Source organism: Tinamus guttatus, unplaced genomic scaffold (assembly GCF_059628265.1).
Source record: "Tinamus guttatus ecotype Peru unplaced genomic scaffold, ASM5962826v1 Tinamus_guttatus_pri_ptg000177l, whole genome shotgun sequence".
NCBI lineage: Eukaryota > Metazoa > Chordata > Aves > Tinamiformes > Tinamidae > Tinamus > Tinamus guttatus.
Window position 1 is genome coordinate 78,907 of NW_028288711.1, and position 19,533 is coordinate 98,439.

The following is a 19,533-nucleotide window of genomic DNA, read 5'->3' on the forward strand; positions in this document are numbered from 1 at the left end:
ACGTGCTTTGTCCAGTCGTTGATCCTGGGGACTGCGGGTTGGTCCGTGGCGATACTGCGAGGCAGGCAGCGAAACGGCCTTGGCGGCGGCGTGCAGCACCCCGAGGTTTGGCTGGCAGAGATGGGCCCACACGGGAGTAACCACGGGCACGTGGTCGCCCGCGAGCAGCAGCGCAGCAAAGCGTCCCCTTGGCCGTGCTTTCCCTGTCATCGAATGTGTCCCCTCTTTTTATCTGGATTCATGGAGTATTACCCTTTTTTTTTTTTTTTTTCTGTCCTTAACTGAAACTCATTGCCCACAGATTTTGCTTTACAGCCAAGGAAAGGAGTTGCATCCTGCCATTGTGCTGCTGGTCTACTTTTGACCATAAAACTCTAGATTGCAAGGACACAAAGCATGACTCTAGCTGTATTATTAATTGAGCAGCAATTAATACTTGTAGATTAAATCAATATGCAGAATGTCCAGACACTTGGTGGTTATATCTGCATGCGCGTGTGCTATAGCCGCTGTCAAATAGCCCATGCTGTAAATTTTCAGCTACTGGAGTGCTTTTGCTCTTGGCGTTACTAGGAAAGGTGTTTTTTGCTAGGATGTGTTGTCTCCGATGCTTTATTGCCCCTCAGATGTTTGGTGATGGCTGTAAGCAGGTGCTGTGGAGCTGGCGCGGTCGCATGCAGTGTTGAGCCTCCCTGGCAGGGCTTTGGGATGAGCTCCGAGCGCCCCTCGGGAGTGGGCCTGCGCCACAGGGAATGCGGTGCCATTTTGGTGCCCGCGGTGCCGGGGCTGTGTGCGGGCCGCGGTGGCTTTTCATCTGCACGCGCTGGGGCCAGCACGGCCTCGGGCCTTGGCGCTGGCCGAGGAGCGGCCGGGGGCTGAGGCCTGTCCTGGTCGCATCCCTTTGCCTCACGGACCCTCCGTGCTGCTCTCCGGGCTTGCTGCTGGGCCGGGCTGTTTGATGTCTTCCTCCCAGCGATACTTTTCCCATCTGGAGAAGGGAGGTAGTGACACGAGGCTGTAAGGCCAGACGTCACAAGAGTGTTGCGTTCCTAAAGTGCTTTGTGTTATGAGTGCCGTAGAGATGCAGACTGTTCTGAACGCGTGTGTTGCCTTCAGCAGGCAAGAGATGGCAGGGGAGTTAGGTGGAAAGTTTCACCGTTTCACGTGTGCTCAGGTTCCTGGCCTGCCCTGAGATCACGGCTGGATATGATTAAAAGAACAGAAAAACAAGAACGTGTTTAGGAGCACTCTGCAATGTATAAGGTATTTGTGATCGAAGCTAATGCGACTGCAGTTGCTGAGCACCTCATCCTTGGCCTTGGATCTCGGTGTTGGACTTCATTCTGAAGCCGTGATCCATAGTCTTTCTAATGGTCTCTTACTCTCTTCTGAAGTCAGGCTAATGTATCCTATTCCAGCCTGATAATTCCTGCAGAGACTTAGCTTGTGTCTTAAGATAGCTCTGAAGGAGGGAAGAACCTTGTGATAAGAACCCGTAATAATTTCTTAATGTGTTTATTGCCCGTGTGGGTCCTTCCCGGCCCTGCAGAACCATGGCGAGCAGCTCTGCGCTGTTGGGTGATTCAGCCCGTTCTTTTGAGTAAGAAAAAGGCCTTAATTTTGGCATGAATCTCAGGCACTCTCTTTTATTCTGCCTGGGACAAGTGATGTGTTGCAGTGCCCCGCACAGCCTGGAGGGTTCTTGTCGTGGTGCAGCTCTGCCTGGTCTCCTGCCTCCGCCTCGTTCAGCACCCGCTGCCTTTGCTGCTGGGTGCTGGGATGCAGCGCGCTGCACTGGTGGTAGAAGCCCAGTCACAGCGGGAGCAGGTGAAGCGGGACTGCCTCACTGCCGTGTTGTCGGGGCTCTGCGGAGCCTCGGCCGCTGCAGGCCACACGTTTTGTCAGCTGTAAATTCTGTGGTTGTTGCAGCAGCGGAGAGGGGGAGAGGCCAGGAGGAGAAGGTCTCCTGTCAGCGCGGTTAGCCGTCCGCCGGGCGTGCGGCCCAGGTGAAGGGCTGCGGTTTCCACCATGGCCTCCAGAGAGATTACACAGCGGCCACCTCGGCACCGGCAGCGCCAGCGAGCACTCGTTCCCCAGTGCTTTCGACAGGGATCCGCGAGTCGACATTCCTGTTGTCCGTCACGCGGCCCCGCGTACTGCTTCCCCGAGCTCGGTTTCCAGGCTGATACATCCTGCAGCTGCTGTCGCTGTCTCACTGCGTGTCCTCCCTGCGGGCGGCTGCACATGCGCCTTCGTCGAAGGCGCGTACCCTGTCTGCCGGGTCCTGGGCTGGGCAGCGCACGCGAGAAGAAGTTAAAATCCGTGTTTTCCAATAGGCCCTTTGGGTTGCCTGGATGATGATAGCAGGTTCCTGAGGATGCAGTACCGCGGATCACGTAAGATCCCCCCCTTGGCTGGTTGCTCTCGTAGCTGTGCTTTGGTACAGCCTTCCCAGCAGAGCAGGGAGGCCAGAAATCAGGAGACATGCCCGAGGTAGGGGATTTAGACCTAAGTTGCTGTTTTTCTGCCACTGGACTTGTAGAAATGCTCATTGCCTGGATGGTCAAGATGGTTCCTTTGCGTGTTAAAGGCTATGACTCAGCATTGTGTGGCCAGGGCTGTGCTGGGGCCTTGTTGCAGCTTCCAGCCTGCGCACGCGGAGCCCCAGCAAGTGGCAGTGCCCGGGCGGGCAGAGGCAGAGCTAGCGCTGCGGTGCGGGGCCGCTTCGTGCGGGCTGCAACGCTGCCCCTGGGCTGCCGCGGCCGTGACTGCGCCGGCAGTGTGCGGAGCGCCTTCGCGCAGGAGCGCCTTTGCGCTGGCGTCGCCTCACACGCATCTGTGTCGGCCAGATAGGACGTTGCTGCAATGGAGAAAGCTTCAGAAATGCAAAAACTGTGGGTGGACTAGTAGACATATCCTTGAATTAATTTACTCTTTATTTTTTTCCATCATATTGTTTCAGCCTCTGTCATTCCATGTGTTTTCATTCCTGTGTGTTCGTAGGCTTCTTTTTTTAAATAGGCCAAATGAGGAAGGTACTTTGAAAACAGGCGAGTGAAAAGCTGGAGCTGGATACCAGTGAGAGTGAGGCTGGACGCTGCGCCGTTGCCGTTTGCCCTGCGCGCTGTACAGAAAGGCCGGCGCTGCAGGAAGCGAGGGGGTCCTGAGCGCAGTGGGCATGGCGCTGGCCGCGCAGCGCGAGCGTGGGGAGCTGCCTGCCTTGGAGGCTGCGTGCCTGGTCCTGCACCGTCCCGAGCGGTGTCGGGGGCTTTGGACGGAGCTGCAGCCAAGTCCGTAGTTCTCCTGGGGGCAGGACTCCGGCGGGCTCCTGTGCGCTGTGGCAGGCGTGAGGCTCGGCCATCTGTTCCCAAAGCAAGCCTGTCCCTTCATGCTGTGATCCGAAGGAATTTATGTAACTTCTCCAGCTTTTAATTTTAATCCAGAAAGTGGAGGAAATAATGTTTGTCTTCTTCATTGCTCTTTTTGTTATTTGGTTTGTACAGTGTTTGGAAGGTGCAAAAGTGCAGGCGCTACAACCTGCAGGTAAGGCCAACACTGATGAGGCCTTGAGCCTTAATTTCTTGAGAATGATACTGCCTTTGTCAAGCCATTTTGCTTGTTTCCACAGGCCAGCAGCAGAATTCTCACCTTTTCTGACCTCCCTGAATCATTTTCTTTGAAAGGGTTTTGTTTGTCTTCCATACTTAAAGGCAGGCATCTCGAGGACTTCTTTTCTGCTACTTCTGCTCTGCTTCTGTGAGTGGTTTTTAGTCCGGTGTCAGTAGTGTGTAAATGTGCGAGTAGAAAATATGTCTGCTCCAAGTGGCTTGTGTCCGTAGGAACCTTCCAGGGGCTGTTGGAAGTGGTTGTCACAGCAGAGGTTGAAAGCCACTGGCGTAGGCGATAGGAAAGGCAAGTGGAAAGGGGCAGCCTCTGATGACACTTCTAAATGAGATGGGATCAGCTTAAGCAGTGTTTGCTTATGGAGAGACAGAAGCTAGTGAGGTTGTGGTGAGCCGTGCGGGCCAGTCCACGTCCCTGGAGCACAAGGATCTTCCACCCCCTTAGAAACTGTGCCATGTCCAGAGTGCCGCTGCAGCCGGGGGAGCTGGCCGCCCGCTGGCCTCCCCTCTCCCGTGCCGCCGTGGCCGGTACCTGTGCACGCTCTGCAAGGCGCTGTGCACACTCCTCTGCGCGGCATCTCCCTGCTGCAGGGGGCAGGCGGGCCGCAGACCAGGCCCTGAGCAAATCTGCTTGGAGGAGCATTGCCCAAAACACCCCTGTTCATCGCAACCACCTCGGCTGCTCGCAGCCTTGGTAGGTGCTCAGCAGAGTGAGAGGCCATGAGGAGACTCAGTTTGTGGTGCCTGCACAGTGGGTTTCGCCTGAGCCGCATGTGTCCAGGAATGAGCGCTTTTGGCTATGTCTCTCTGCAAAGGCAACTGTTAGAAATACAGGTTGGGGTTTACTTTGCCTCACAGAACTGTTGCTGCCCGATTCCTGTGCGCCTAAGGCAGCCTGGAGGTCTCCGAGCACAACGAAGTGTCCACGCTGAGCGCAGATGGAGTGGGAGAAGGAGCAGTGCTCTGGGCAGCTGGGGCTCCTCATGGGTGGAGCTGCCATAATTCCATACCGAGATGCCAGGTGTCTGAATGACCGTTAGGAACCAGCTTGCTGCTGCAAGAGCTCGTCCGCAGGCAGGGCAGGCGGGATCCTCGGTGGCAACACGGAGTGATCCAAGAGGAGGAAGGACGGTCCAGCGGCGCCGGGAGCTCCCGTGAGAGCTGTCACAGCTGGGGATGAGGAGGGCTGGTGGGGTCCCGCTCCCACCGCTGGCGCCGTGTCCTCGCAGCCTGCGCGTTGGTGGTGGGAAGTGGCGTCGCGCGGAGGCTGCGCTCCTGTCAGAACCAGGCTGGCAGTGCACGAGGGCCGCCCCGACGCACGGAAACAGCCGATGCCGTGTTGGCAGCCCTGGCACTTATGCTGCTGCTTCTGCAGCTCGCGCCGGCCACCCGCTGCGGGCACACCGCCACCTCCCTGTGACTGCACGTGGGCAGGGGAGCAGTGGAAAAGGCGCTGTGCTGTGTGCCAGCAAGATGTGGCATTGTGTGAAAATGGGTCTGATGAGCTGCGGCGCTTTGGAGCTTGCTCTCGCTTGGCAGTGCGGTTTGTGGGATCCTGTCAGCTGGTTCGTCATTGGGTGGCTTGACTATAAATGGTGATAGTGGCACAGCATTTTAAGTTTTAAGTTGACACTTTTTTTTTTTTTGTATCTTTGGCGTGTTCTTCCATGCTTTGCCATGAGGTTGCAGTATGAAGGCCACGCGCAGGTGTGCTGCAGGGAAGAAGAGGAAAAATCCTTGGAGATCTCAGGCATCCATCCCCACAGCTTGCTGCTGTCCTGGGCACTGAGGGCGCTGGGGTCCCTGCAGGTAGTTGTGAGGTGAAAACCTCAGGGGACCGCACGAGGCATGGAGGCCGCCGAGGGCCAGCGCCGCCTGCGGCAGGGTGATGGCAGCAGTTCCCCCTCTCTGTGCTCCCCGGCCAGCCCGTCCCTCCCTTGGCCCAGGAGGCTGCTGAGGACAGAGCTCGCCCCCAGCTCAGGCACCCGCATTCTCTCAGGCCCACGGAGGGTGAAGAGCCAACACCAGTCAGCTGCCTGCGTCTGCTTCCGTGGGTCCCCCTGTTTTGCTGGGCCATCAAGCTCAAATTCTGCTTGGTCGTTCTTCAAGTTAGATGCCTTGAAGCTTCTCAATCTGCACGACTTTGTCATACTGGCTACAAAATATGTACGCTCTTGCGGGACCGGTGCTCGCGGGGATGCAGCCAGAGCCCTGGACACTCCATGTTCTTCAGCCCTGTGCGCAGAGATGCCGTCTTCCCAAGGAAGGTTTATCTCTGGAATTCTTTCTGTATCAAATGTATCAAATGCGTATCAGATGTTTGCTTTTGATTATGTACTTGGTATTTTTTTTGGCCTCTTGCAGCCTGTCTAGGAGCAGTCACAGCTCCCTTGCAGCACCTTGATGAAGCTGCCCCAGGCTTTGTGAATTTGGGACACTTTTCAGCATGTGCAGAAGGTTTCCCGGGTTTCAGGGGCCTTGGATGTACTGTGCTTGTGGAGCTTGTTGGTACAAAGCATGTGTGTGCATCTTGTGCAGAAAATTCCTTCTAGAAATCTCTCTCCAGTGCCAGGTTTCCCTCCTGTCCTGATGGTTAAGACCTGCTTTGGAGGCTGCAGCGTCTTGTAGGCTGCTCACCTTCACCAGCAGCAGAGGCAGCATAATGTTAGTGTCGCTGTGTCATGCTGGTGCTTTTACGCCTTTTCTGTGAGCGCTCACACAAGCACCCTGTAGAAGCAGTCACACTCCCAGCGTTTCTAGTTTCTGGAGCAGTAGATAGAAGGTTCCTGCTGCAGCAAGCCCATATTCCAGTTGCTCAGTCTCCTGCGAGTTGCGTTGGCAATTCTTATTTCTTGTTGCTCAAGCGGTCTTTAGAAATGGATCTGCATTAAGAGCAGAAACTGCCTCTCTGGGTTTTCAGCAAGACTCCTGGTTTGAAATGGAAGGGTTGTGTTCTTCCCCCTCACTGTCACATCTTCCTCGTCCACCTAAAACTCGGGTGTTGCTCCTGATGGATGAGGCCCGTTGGAGGCGGATTTCAGCACATCTCATGTTCTGTCCCCTTTGGCAGATCAATAACACACAAACCTCCCATTCTGCAGGCGTCTCCCTGGCCTGTCTACTTCTACAGCCAGGGTGAAGGCTGGGGGTGCTTTTAAACAGTGATGCTTTAAAACCGGGAAGAGCTTTGATTTCTTGACCCGCTGCCTCTGTGACTCGAGCTGTCTGGCCTGGCACCTGGAGATAAGAGGCTGTCCAGTAATTGCCTATTATTGACTGATTGCCAGCTCGGCTGTGTGCATGGAGGAGAGTCGACAGCAGTCAGTGTTCAAAGCCGAAACTCCTGGGGAGCATGACCAGCTTCCAGATTGGGAATGACGGGTCAGGATAACTCCATATCTGATATCCCAACTTCACGTTAGGCTATAATCCTGCAATGGAGAAGGAAACGCATAACATGATCCTCCTTCATCAGAGCTTTCCCATCTGCCTGTTTTCCGGGCTGGGATTTTTTCCCTTTGCAGGGACTTCCAGGGACAACTCGTCCCGTGACTCCGCAGCTCCCTGCGAGGTGTTGGAGCGGCCCCAGCAGCAGGAGCGGGGATGCCGACGCAGCTGGCGCACATCCCAAATGCTTCCCAATACTTGGGAAGGCTTCTCTCCCACACAGAGCGTCCGTCTGGGCGCACTGTAACCAAAAGCACCTTCCTTGGCGGAGTCCGTGTGGGTGGAGACCAGACCGGAGTATCCGGAGTCCCCATACATGTTGTCATCTCTTATGGATGCGGTCGCTATGGGGAGTGCTCATTTTAAGTGGCAGATGTAGCTCTTATTTAACACCATTGCAACATGGCGCAGTTTTTTCGTGGATTCCCCTGCAGGGTTTGGAATATGCAATTGGACTCGTGGCATCAAAGGCGTCCGAGTCTATAACAGAAATCCTTAGATCTTTGTGGTGACTTGGGTGGCGGCTGACAGCTGGATTGACACTGTCACGTTTCTGGTTTTTGCTGCCTCCTGATGTGCCGCAGCCTCTGGAGGGTGGTAGCCTGGTCTCTTTTAGACGCAGGCACCTAAAACCTGGAGAGAGAGCCCTGGATGGAGGAGGGGGAGGCTTGGGTTTCTATCAGCTACCAAGAGGAATTGAGCAAGGGGGCGTCAGATAGATATATGGGAAAGTGAATGGCACTGCCGTGGTAATGTGGGGAGGTGAAAGTGGAAGGCGGGAGGAGAAGATACTTTTCTCAAGAATGAGTATTTGTCTGGTATTCTGGAGCGTTCTTGTCTCCGGAGAGCTCTGCTCTGAGATGCAGAACTCCTCCAGGAGACCAGCTGAGTTAGGCTGTATGGTGACCTCGGAGTAAATGGCCAAGATTACTTGAACAGCCCTGTTTAGATATTGGATTTGTTGTCTCCTAGCAAATCCTCATTTGCATGGGTCCTTAATCTGTAGAGTTAAGCGTGTCTTGGGCTCTGTTATCTGCTGCGCTGCAGAGTGGCGAGCTGGATTAGTAAAGCTGGTCCTTTCTGCTTGAGCCCTTCTCCCCCCACTGTGCCCCAAATTATCTCTCCTATTGAAAAAAAAACACAAAGAAAACAAAAAACAAAAAGATGAGTCAACAAAGGAGACAGAGGCAAAGTCAGAGCAGGAGCTGTTTGGATTTAAACCTGGCTGGCTGAGCCCCCACCAGCTTGGAGCGGAGAGTGGGAGAGGAGCCGCGGAGTGCCCCCGCCCCCCTGCGGGAAGGGCACCTCCACCTGGAGTCCTGTCAAGCCCTGGCAGGGGCAGGGGCTTGGGCAGAGGGGCCTTGGAGGAGCCTGGGGAGGGTTGAGCACCTCTTCGTGCTGCACTCAGCCATGTCGTGGCCATGTCGTCTCGAAATGGCATTTCCTCGTGCCTGCAGCAGCCCTCAGTGCGTGAAATGGCTGCAGCGCCGAGCAGAGCTCTCGCGCGAGCGCGCCGAGATTAATCCTTTAGAGGGAGTTGGAGAGTTAAGCTACTGTAATTTCTCTGCAGTTGGCTGCAGTAAACAAGTGCTCTAAAGACACGAGGAAAAAAATTGACAGAGGTATATGGGATTAACGTGCATATCTGGTTGGGTGTCTGCTTTCTGGTTGAGGGTTTGCTGGAGATTTGTTGGAGGAGAGTTGGGGAAGAGGGAGCTGGCTGATGATTTTGTGGGTGACCTTCATGTCGTGGCTTCTTTCTTTCTCTTCCTCCAGGCCAGAGTGATCCTGTTTGAGGGCAAGGCCGTGGCTTGTGTGCTAGAGCGGGGCTAGAGCAGCGTCCTGCCTCGATGCTGCCTTGAAGGAAGGTATGGGGTGAGGCCTGGCACATGGGGCTGCGTTGGCAGCAGGAAACACCCACCGCTCTGTAGTCGCCATCCAAACCTAGCAGCACTCAATATATCGTGTGTCTCATGGACGCAACATGGGCAAAGGCATTAGCTTTGCTTGTCTGCTTGTTTTTTCTTTTTTTTAATTTGCTCCTGCTCTTCCCCATGCATGAGGGTCTGCAAACCTGTGTCTGATGGGAGGAAAACAACAGGTCGTCAAGGCATTTTGGTTTTGTGTTGAAGGCTGAGCCCTTGGCGCTAGCAGAGACGAGGGTCTCATGGGCGAGGTGAGTGTTGCCAGCACAAGGGTTGCGTCGAGGTGAGGTTGAGCTGCTCCCGCTGCATGGCATCCGGGACGCGGGAAGAGCCGCAGCCAGTCCCCGCGGGCGCACTGCTCCACTGCCTCCATGCCCACAGAGTGCACGAGCGCGGAGCTGGAGCTCGTGAAGACCGTGTCCTGCACGTCCTTGGGGTGGGCAGGGAGAAGGGTGCCCCCTCCTCCCTTAAGGAACAATAGGTGCAACTCCCACGCTGCCGGTGCCAGTGAAAACTGGATATCGTGTGGCCAGGATGTTAGACCCGGTGCTACCCATTGGCAATTTATGTCCGAGAGCAACAGGATGTGTTTGCAGTGCTGCGTCTTGGAAAATGGCTTTGTCTTTCCTTAGAGTGTATGGAGAAAGGAAGGACAAGAGTAATTTTGCAAAGGCCGGTGGCTCCCGCTGGCTTTGTCCCATGATGGTTGTCAGCCTGTGGGCAGCACCCAGGTGAGCGTTGAGAAGGGCCGTGCAGCTGCAGACTTCGCCGAGCCAGAGGGGCTGGGCATTTGATGAGGATGTTCCTGTCGCAGTGTTGATTATTATTATTATTATTATTTAGCTTAATCCCTCCTTTTTTTCTCCTCTGCAGGAGCTCTGGCAGGCACAGATGGTCTGTTCTGTGGATGGGTTTGGGGAACATTGATGGGTGTGTGCGTCGGGGGAATAATTAGCTGCAAAATGCAAATAGATTGTTTCTTGCTATTCCCAAATCATTGTGATTTTGCTGAGGCTGGGCTAATTATATCTTCGTATTGATGGGCATAAAGAGAATGATAGAGGTATAGAAATATAAATCCATATGGGGAGGGGTAGGGTTGTCAGACTGCTGGTTTGGAGTTCAGGAGAGCAAAGATGTGTCATCCCGAAGGGCCATGGCTCTGGAAGGATTTAGCAGTGCTGCATGTGCCTTAGTGTTGAGTGAGTGTTTTCTAATACTCGTTTTCATCCTAGGCCAGTGAAAGATCTGGCAGCACTACAGGGATTTTCAATCTGAGGAAAACCATGTGAACTGCTGGTGAAAATACATTTGGTTGGGCTGACCTTGGGCTGAGCTGGTACCTTTGGTTGGGCAACAATCGCTTGGGAGAATAAAGGTGAAAGCAAGACAATTAAAATCCTGAGACTGCAGCAGGAATGCTTCACTAACGTGTGGGGCCCAAGGCCCGTGACAGCAGCGCTGAGCTCTGTGCTGGTGCAATGAGGTGGCTGCGAGTACCAGGGAACGTAGGGTGCCGGGATCCTTCCCTGCCGTCCCTCCCTGCAGACTCAGCAGCCAAGAGAGAACTCAGCTCATCACAGACACAGTTGCATCAGCTTTGAGCTCATTCCCAGTTTTTCTGGACTTGCAGGCTCCTGTCCCTAGCTCTCTGTGACGTCTATGTCTAGAGGAGTCCTTGTTCTGAAGTGGTTCAGCGGAGGGCCTAACACCCAGATTTGGGGCTTGCTGCCCTCTTTGCTGTCTCAGCAGCTACGGGCTGTGCTCCGACCAGACGGAGCAGAAAGTGGGTATGAGCCCTGCAGGTGAATCTGCAGAGACCTGGTACAGCCGTGGCCGTGACGCGAGGGAGGATGTTTCTGTGCTTGGTAACATATTGCGCTGAAGTCTTAGTGTTTAACCATCAAACAATGACCAAAGCCTTTCTTTCCCTTCTAATGACTTGAGCCAATGTTTAGGCAATTGGTAAAGAGTTTAAAAGCAGACATTATGACACAAGCTGTGTAGTGATTCACTGTGATGAATCCTGCTGTGAGGGCTTTCCGCAGGGCGCAGTGTTTCTGTGCCACTCGCGGTGGAGCAGCTCAGTCTCCTGCTGCCCTGGCCCTTCATGGCGAAGCCTGGTGCGAGCTTCTCAACTCTGCACCGTGCTCGGTTCCCCCGAGCCCTCTGCTCACCCTGCTCTCCCTGGCTTTTCCTCAGGACCTGAGAGTTGCTCAGGGGAAATGTTTCTTTTTTTCTTTTTTCTTTTTTTTTAATATGTCTGTGAAAGCAGTAGCATAGCTACATGTTCATGTGGATAAGGCTTAGTGAGTTAACACGCGCAGAGGGCGACACTTCTGGGCGCGAAGCGCTAGCGAGGCCGCAGGGCGGGGAGGGATGAAGGAGCAGGCCCGAGGAGGGACAGGAGGAGCTGGGCCTGCCATGCCTGCGGCTGCCACGCTGCGGGCAGGGCGGGATGGGTGCGGGCAGGGCGGATCACCGCCTGAGGGGTGAGCCGACGGTGGTGCAGATGGCTGCCAAGGGGCCGGAAGTGACTTGGGCTTCTAAGGAAACAAGGGGGGAGCCGCGGCGCCGGCTGAACTGCGCGGGCTGCCCCGGCCCTTGGAGCCGGCTGAACTGCGCGGGCTGTCCCGGCCTGTGGAGCTGCCGGTCGCTGTGTGCCAGGCCCGGCTGGGGACACCACTTGGCAGGATGTGCTAGGGCCGGCAGGCGTTGCTCACCCCTGACCCCTTCACGAGCCGCCGCGAACTGGAGTCTGCTTTCCCCCTGCTGCTGCGCCGCAAGGACCCCGCCAACCTCATAACTCTTAATCCCATCTTGTTTTCCAGCTCATCAATTTGATTTCTTGGTACATTCTCCAACCTGAGTGTAGCTGGGAGTCTGGGCACCCATCAGTTATCACTGTTTCTTTTGGAGGCTCTAGCAACCTTGAAGCAAAGTTCTCATGCTATGTATACCACCTCCCCTTGCTCAGTGGAAGCACCTGTCAGAAATAACTGCAGATTTATTACCAAAATATCTCGAATTGCCTCACTCAGTCATTGTCTTCCTCGGCAATACAAACTTGAAGGTTCCCCTTTTACTTGTTTGCTTCTGCTGTGGGGGGGTTGGGAGTTAAGTGCCTCCTCTTTAGCTTAATTAGCATATAGGTATCTGTGTGTGTCTCAGTATATCGATACTCCTTTAGCCATATTAATCGTGGTGCCAGGAAGGCGGTAGGTGGTATCACAAATGGGCATCAAATACGACCTTGGTTAGCCATTAGCTTCCCTCTGCTTTGCCTTCGTCAGTGGGCGTTATCCTGCAGCCTGCCTTTGCTCCCTTGGAAACCTCTGCCCTGGCTGAAATCCACAGAAACGAACCTCGACAGGAGCAGGGGCCTCTCCTGGAGCAGGGGCCCTGCAAAGCCAGGAGCTGGTGCAGAGGCTGCTCCGAGTTGTGTGTGGGACCTCTCCTGCTTGGACCCGGCCGCGCCAGCCTCGGCGATATTTCAGATTTGTATCAGCACAAACTGTGATCAGGAAGGGGCTCTTATGCCTCTTTTTTTTGGTGGTCTTTGTAAGTTGATCTATAAAAAATGTGGTTCGAAGAGTGTCTGGAATGAGTCTTGCTCCTGTTGACGCCATGCAGGGAAGTACTTGGGAATTAGTGACCAAGGTTATTTAACTTGAAAACGGCACTCGCCTTGCAAACTCCGTACGAGAAAATCTTTTCTTTGAAAATAAACAAAAAAGGAAAAATAGAGAACTTTTTTCTTTGTTTTGCTAAGTTGTGAATTGTGCTCTTGCCTAAGCTGATTATTTTGTTTATTCCAATAATCCTGTCTCGCAGAATAAAGGAAAATTAATTGTCCTCCTATTTCCATAGTGATTTGCCCTTCAGACAGTTGCCAGGCAAAGTGTTTAAAGTCTGAGCTGGAAAGATGATGAATGTTTAAAATCATTGAACTTCTATAGGAACGTGTTTGTATTTTAACAGGCTTCAAGATGTCCCAGAGTGCTGTTTGCTTGGTGCTCTGTGGGATTATGAGTCTCTCTTCCCTTCTGCACGTCAGAATTGGGGTTAAGCCTGCTGGGGCAGATAGTGCAGCCTTGGGTAGGATGTTGCGAGCGATGCGGGCTGGCTGGCGCTGCAGCCTGCGGCCGGGCAGCGGTGCCGGGAGCGCGTCCCGGTCTCTGCCGGGCTCTGCGGCGAGCCGGGCACCGACACACGGCGGCTGCTCGCTGTGAGCGGCAGCCAACGGCGGGGAAAAATGTGGATGATTGACTTGGGAAAATACTGGAGCGCTGCCTTAAAAGGATCAAAATGACAAAATTTTCAGGGATGAATCTGGGAGCTAAATCGGAGCTTTTACGTATGCGTTGGCTGAGGAAGGGAATTTCGTGTTTTATCACCTCATATGTTCTTTTTTTATCCCAGGCTTTGCATTGAAGGCTTCCCGCTAGCGAGCAGGTTGTGCTGGTGAAGCCAGCGTCAGCCCGGGGGGTTCTGGCCGAGCCCCCGAGGACGTGCGGTTTGCCGGGTAGTTCACGGGTCTGATTCGCTCTGTAATTCACCCCGTGTAGTCGTCTCTTGCCTTTTCCGTGGCTTGCAGGCCAGGTGAAGAGTCGTCCGACTCACCGGCCGTCCAGGACGATGGATCTGCCTGCACGGACGCTGAGTGCTGAGATCGGCGCCGCCCATCCTCTCTGTCGGGAACGTTTAGTGCCCATGCTAGCTGGCAATGAAGGAATCAGAGGCATTAGAGTCAGTTCCAACACTGCGTTTCAGCAAGAACCGCAAGGCGAGAAGTTCTTCCTATCTGTCGTGTATTTCCTGCTTCTCTTGTGGGGAAGTTGTTCCATGGGAGCTGTGACCCACTGTGGAAGAGAGCAGGGTAGGAGTTAATTCATTCTCATGATCTCTCCATAGCACTTAGTCCTGCTAATGGTAATTTGTGTTACTTGACTGCTGCCGGGAAGGCTCAACACAAAGGCCCTGTGGCCCTGGGGTGTTTCCATTAGCCAGAGAGCCCTCATGATAATCTGCTGCATTGACATCCAGCAGTTCGTCGAGCTGAAAAATAATGGAGATACATTTAGGCCACAGAGCTTGGGGAAGTGCCGCGTGCAGCTGGGATGGCAGTGGGTCTCCATGTGGCCGCTGGCACGAGGAGAGGCTGGGAGGCTCCCCTGATAACAGCAGGAGCCCAGGAACCTTAAACCAGGGATGTTAGGTCCTCCTAAATATTCACAGTGTCCTGTTTTCCTTTAAGCACGGTAAACCTGCCAGTGGAATTTGTTAATGAGACTCCTGGTAGACTTCGATTTTGCCGAAGATTGATTCAGATTTGGTCTCCGTACTCGTGTTATGAACAAGGCGTCTGCCCTGCCATTGGGAAGTCCTCGGAGCACAAGGGTGCCCAGGCTGGTGCAGCCTTCAGCTGGTCGGGCTCGTGGCACGTCGTGGCCAGCGTGCCGGGAGCCTCCGGCACGGGCAGCTCCCGTGGCTGTCCCTGTGCCCAGCACGCTGCCGTGGTGTCCGGATTGCAGGCTGAGTCCCTTCAGCCGCAGGGGCAGCTGTATTTGAGCTCCCGCGGCCTCGCGTGACTCACGGTGGTGCATGTGGCGCGGGTGCTGCACAGGCACGGACTGGAGAGGGGTGACTGCAGCGATCCATTGTGGGACATCTGGCGTGAGATGGATCCAGGATGGCTGGCCAGGAGCGTGAGAATTGGTGTGCCAGAAGTGCTTCTGAACCAACAAAAGTTGTGAAATACCTTGTGAAGAGCAATGATGTTTGTATATCAGCACAGCAAAGGATGGAAAAAGTGAGTGTTAATAGCTATGTTTTGCAAACCTTGCTTGTTCTCAAGACCTTTTATGTCCCATTCAACATCCTACAGGCCTTTTTCAAGTGAGAAGTGCTTTCCAGAGTCTTTTCTCCCGAGCTTTTGATGCTGCTTTGCTGGAGGAGCTCTGTTTGATGGTGGGTAGTATTACCAGTCCTGTGAAAAACCATCATTTTTAAGAACTACTCATTTTTCTGATCACTGCCACTAATGATGCCCTGCTGTGTCCATCTTCCTCCCGTTCTAGTCGTTTTCCATGCTGGACCACAAGGCAGTTTTGGTCCTTTCCAGATGTGATTCTGCTTTGTGAATATGAGTTCAGAGCCACTGGCCACCTGGCCTAGGCCCTGCATCGCTATCAGCCTATGTGCTGTGCCCTGCGGGCAGCTGTGCTGGGTTACAATCATGCCAAGAGTGAATGACCTCGGGCCCCAGCAGAGCAGCAGGGTCTGATCTTACGTTGCCTCCCCAGTCCAGTTCGAGTCGGAGAAGTTTCTCATCCCTGGGCCCTCAGGAGGGTGTTCTCCCGGCCTTGTGGTTGGGGTTGAGGCGAGCCTGACCTCAGGAGCCTTCCTCTGAGCGCGTCCACTGTTATGTGGTGCGTGGGCACCAGCATGCACTGGAGGAACAGGTCTCCTGGGTCTTTGGCAGTGATGCTGGGACTGAGCACGGAGCACTGTGCGTGGCCGTGTGACCGCTCCCGCCGGAGCTTGTGGGCAGGACTGGCCCCCATGGTGCCCTGGGGAAATGCTCCAGCACGGGCTGCGTTGGGGGAACAACCGGCTTCCCACCTGCTGCTCTTTGCTGAGCGCGGCCTGAGTGGTTTTGCTCGCGAGGCCTTTCCTGGCCAGCGCCGGCCTTCCCGAGTTACAGCGTGGGATAGTGCCAGAGACACCTCCACGTCCAGCTTCGGAGCCTGAACTGAAAGTGGAAGTCACAGTGACTTTGCAGCTAACAGACTACAAAGATGCTTTTCCATATTTATATTCTCCGTATAAGAGTGTTAACACTGTTTTGAATGTCTTACGTTCCTTTTTTTCCTGGTGGGGTTTCATTTGCTTCCTTGCACCTGTCATGCAGCATGAGTGAGGACTCCAGAACCGGAGGCACCGGCAAGTAGGTCTGGGTTGGCGGTGCCGCTTCCGAGGCGGGGGCTGCTGGGCGCCCCGAGCTTCCTAGAGCGCAGGAAAAGCATGAGGGACGCGTGGACCAGGCAAGGGAGCAAACCGAAAACATCACCTGCCACCAGTGAAAATCTGCACCAGGTTTCAAACCTCGTCTCTCTTCCCACTTCCAAACGTGCTTTTTTAAAGAGTGACGCATGCCGTTGGCATAGGAACCCCTGGATTGGAGGGAAGGATGCAGCTGCAAAAGGAGCCGTTGTGCACGAGCCGCATGGCCAGAGCCTCAGCAAACACACCTCAAATCTTTGGACGAGGCTAAGAGAACGGTCCAGATGCTGCTAGAATTATAACAGCACTAGATATTTAGGCTTTTGAGTTTGCGCTTAAATCCAAAAAGGCATGAATTGCCAGCGATGCAGAGACATCAGCTATGGGCTTTCCTTTCTTCCGAAAGAATCCCTAGTCCAAAAATATTGCTCAAATCTGTTTGGCTCCAAATAGTGCCAAATCCTCATTAAAAGATGTGGGTATTTCTGTGGTTTAATCTGTTAGAAATGCACTCAGAATCCAGCTCTGTTAAATTAAGCCACAATATTGGCCGGGGTGTTCCTGGAAGCTTTGAAGTGGCAGTCAGAACAGCACGCACAACTGTTGCCGATTTGAGCTGCTCTGTGACAAAGTTTTCATTTCACCCTGCAAAGTGACGGGGAGCATCGAAAACCCGCCTGGCTCCATCTGCCCGGCCCGCCGCTCCCGGGGCCTTCCGCGCCGGGAAGGCCGCGCGGGGCCGCGGGCTGAACCCGACTGTGCCATGGTTTTGGGACCCTCTCCCTGTGGCTGTGTGGGACCCTCTCCCCTGCGGTTCTTCTGGGACCCTCTCCCTGCCGTGCGGCCGCATGGAGCCTTCCTTGGCCGCCCCGAATGCCCATGTGAAGTGAGGCCCAAAAGGGCTCTCGCTGCCCCCACCGGCAGCGCCCTGGTTGGGCAGAAAACATTCCTGCGGGGGGATGGTTGAGGGCATTCAGGGGGTTGCTTATCTTTTAAATTTGGCATATTTTAAAAGTAGGTGTTTGTATATGTAGGCACACACACATATATGCCAAATATATATATAGGCGCACACACATGTATGCTGAATATATGTATGTGCCTATATATTTGGCATGCACATACGTGCCAAAAATACGTATTTTTAGGCATATATAGGCACACATACGTATATGCTGAGATTATATATATATATAGGCGCACACATACATACAGATACTGAAGCTATATGTATGTGTGTGTCTCTCTGTATGTATATATGTATACATACGTCTATATATATGTAAAAATGTGTGTGGTTTTTTGCATAGTCTTTTGTACTGGGGGCTGTTTTCATAACTAGGGGCTGGATTCATGTTGCCAGTCCCTGTCTCTGGCTCCAGAGCGTTACCACCTCTCCCATCGGATACGAAAAGGGCAGTGTGGAAGGATGGTGGGCACAAAAACTACCTGTGTTTTACTACTACTGCTGCAAAAAAGGAGGGGAAGGAAGGATGTACTTTTCCATAGGGTAATTTTTTTTTTTTCTTAAAGCTGATGCTTCAGTGCCATTTTTTTCATTATTTTAATTTGCTGATCAGTCATCCGATGAAAAGGTGGGATGGTTAATGATTCATGATGGAAGAAAGGGAGGAGAAACAGCGGCACAGCGTAGGGGAAGTCATCGCTGGGAGATCTCAGTGGAAGCAAAGGGACGTGCCAGGACAGGGAGGCAGAGCTCCAGATCCGGAAAGAAGGGAAAATTACCATCGTGGCCATACATGTTCAGGGATATATGTGCAGGTGGTTATTTTTCATGTGGCACCATCATTATATTTCATGGAAAAGAGTGTTTAGGTTTATTATTAGGTGGCAATAGGATGCCAGAAACCAGTCCTGTGGTCAGGAGAGTGCGTGTGTGTTCCAAGGGTGAATCTGGGGAGCTTGCAGAGCAGAGCAGGGATCTCAGCAGAGGTTTTTGTTTCCTTTTGGCTCATTTCCAGGTGGACTCGGCACCCTTTCGGAGGGCAGCGGCTGCAGACGAAAGCTGGCGGGTCTGCTGCCGCCTCCAGCTCCAAGATGAGCAGCCAGCTCTTTGTTTTAACTCCTGCCCAAAGAGGACAAGAGGAGAGGATTAGCAGGAGACATGCGATGCGAAGAATAAATTAGAAATGGAGCAGAAAGTAAATACAAGAAGTACAAGTAGTAAATACAAGAAGTAAATACAAGAAGCATAGGGAAAAAGATACAGTGAGGAAGTGGAAAATATCCCTGTTCCCTTTTCTACTGGAGCTCCTCCGGTCTCTGCTGCCAGCACTGAAGAGAGCATAGAAAAGGTGGCACCTACCAAGCTGCTTTTCATGGTCCAACAAAACCTGTGAATGTTAACAAAAACAAAAGATTAAATGTAAAGAAAATGCAGTGGGATTCTTACCTGGCAAATGAATGAAGAACTTGTAGCCCAAGGCGCAGCAATAATGTATCTTACGGCCGTGTCACAATCTTACCCAGGCCACGAAGCTCGAAGGGCTACCTTTGCATTAAGGTGGAGAACTCCAGCATCACAGCCTGGTGAAGACAAAGCAGGCTTTTTTTGATCTTTTAAGTCAATTTGGTATTTAACTGGCTGTTTGGTGGTCAATTTGGGGCTGTTTTAGGGTAAAATTGGAGCAGAGGCAAGGGAATATCCTTTTAAACCTTCATGTCACCAGTCTGCAGCCAGACTCGTTAATATAGATGGGTACGTGCGTTTGCAGTGAAGACGGATCCTCTGTTTGATAACCTGTTGCGTGGAGCGAAAGAAGGGCTGTGTATCCCTGAGGGACACTTAACTCTTTACAGGGCTCCTTCTAAAGATGGATTTAGGAAAAAAGAGCGGTGCTCCAGGCATGTCAGAGTACATGTCAGGATACTGACCTGCCAATATTTGCCCGAGTGGGTTTCACCCAGTGTGTGAGGCAGGTTGGGAAAGGGCAGTATAGAACCTCTGGCAGTAGCCCATGGCAGTACCTAAGGGATTTCCCATCCCAGCCCTCTAAGCTACGGCCCTTGGTGACCCAAACGGGCCTTCCCCTCCTTTCCTGAGGGGAGCCAGGAGGCACTGGGAGGCGCTTGGCCCTTGCAGCCCTTCCTGGGCCCTGTTCTCGCCAGCGCTTGGGCTCTGGAGGCGCTTGGGTCAGGAGCAGGTATCTGCAGAGACCTGGCCCCAGACTTGGCAAAGGGACAGACGGGCGTGAGGAGGCTTGCGGTCGCTGGCAGCACACTGGACTGGCTGGAAAGAGCCTTTTGGTTTCTTTTCCTTAAAGAGGATGTTCAGGCTTTTAGAAGAACGGTACAGGACATAGAGGAGATTAATCACTATCGGGGTGTTCCCCTGGTGCCACGGCTTGAAGGAGCAACCTGTGCTGTAGGGGGGCCTTTTTGGAGTCCAGGTGGTGGGAGCAATCGTAGCTAAAAGAGGTTTTGCTGGACCAGGGTTGCAGTTTCTTTGCTGATGCTGCTCTAGCAAGAGCTGAACGCACCTGGGATGCAATAAAAAAGGAAAGAGCTAAGTA

At 53.4% G+C, this 19,533-nt stretch overlaps 1 protein-coding gene across 2 annotated transcripts in view; it reads left to right on the forward strand.

Annotated features, from left to right (window-relative positions):
- EHMT1 (euchromatic histone lysine methyltransferase 1) overlaps positions 1-19,533 on the forward strand; it is a 106,611-nt gene that overhangs the window by 6,690 nt on the left and 80,388 nt on the right. The window contains exon 1 of one of the 2 annotated variants that reach the window (XM_088523285.1): positions 8,594-8,692. The exons of the other annotated variant lie outside the window; for it this stretch is intronic. The gene's annotated coding sequence lies outside the window, so the exon portion shown is untranslated. Of the gene's footprint in view, positions 1-8,593; positions 8,693-19,533 lie in introns of those variants that run through there. 2 annotated transcript variants of the gene reach the window in all.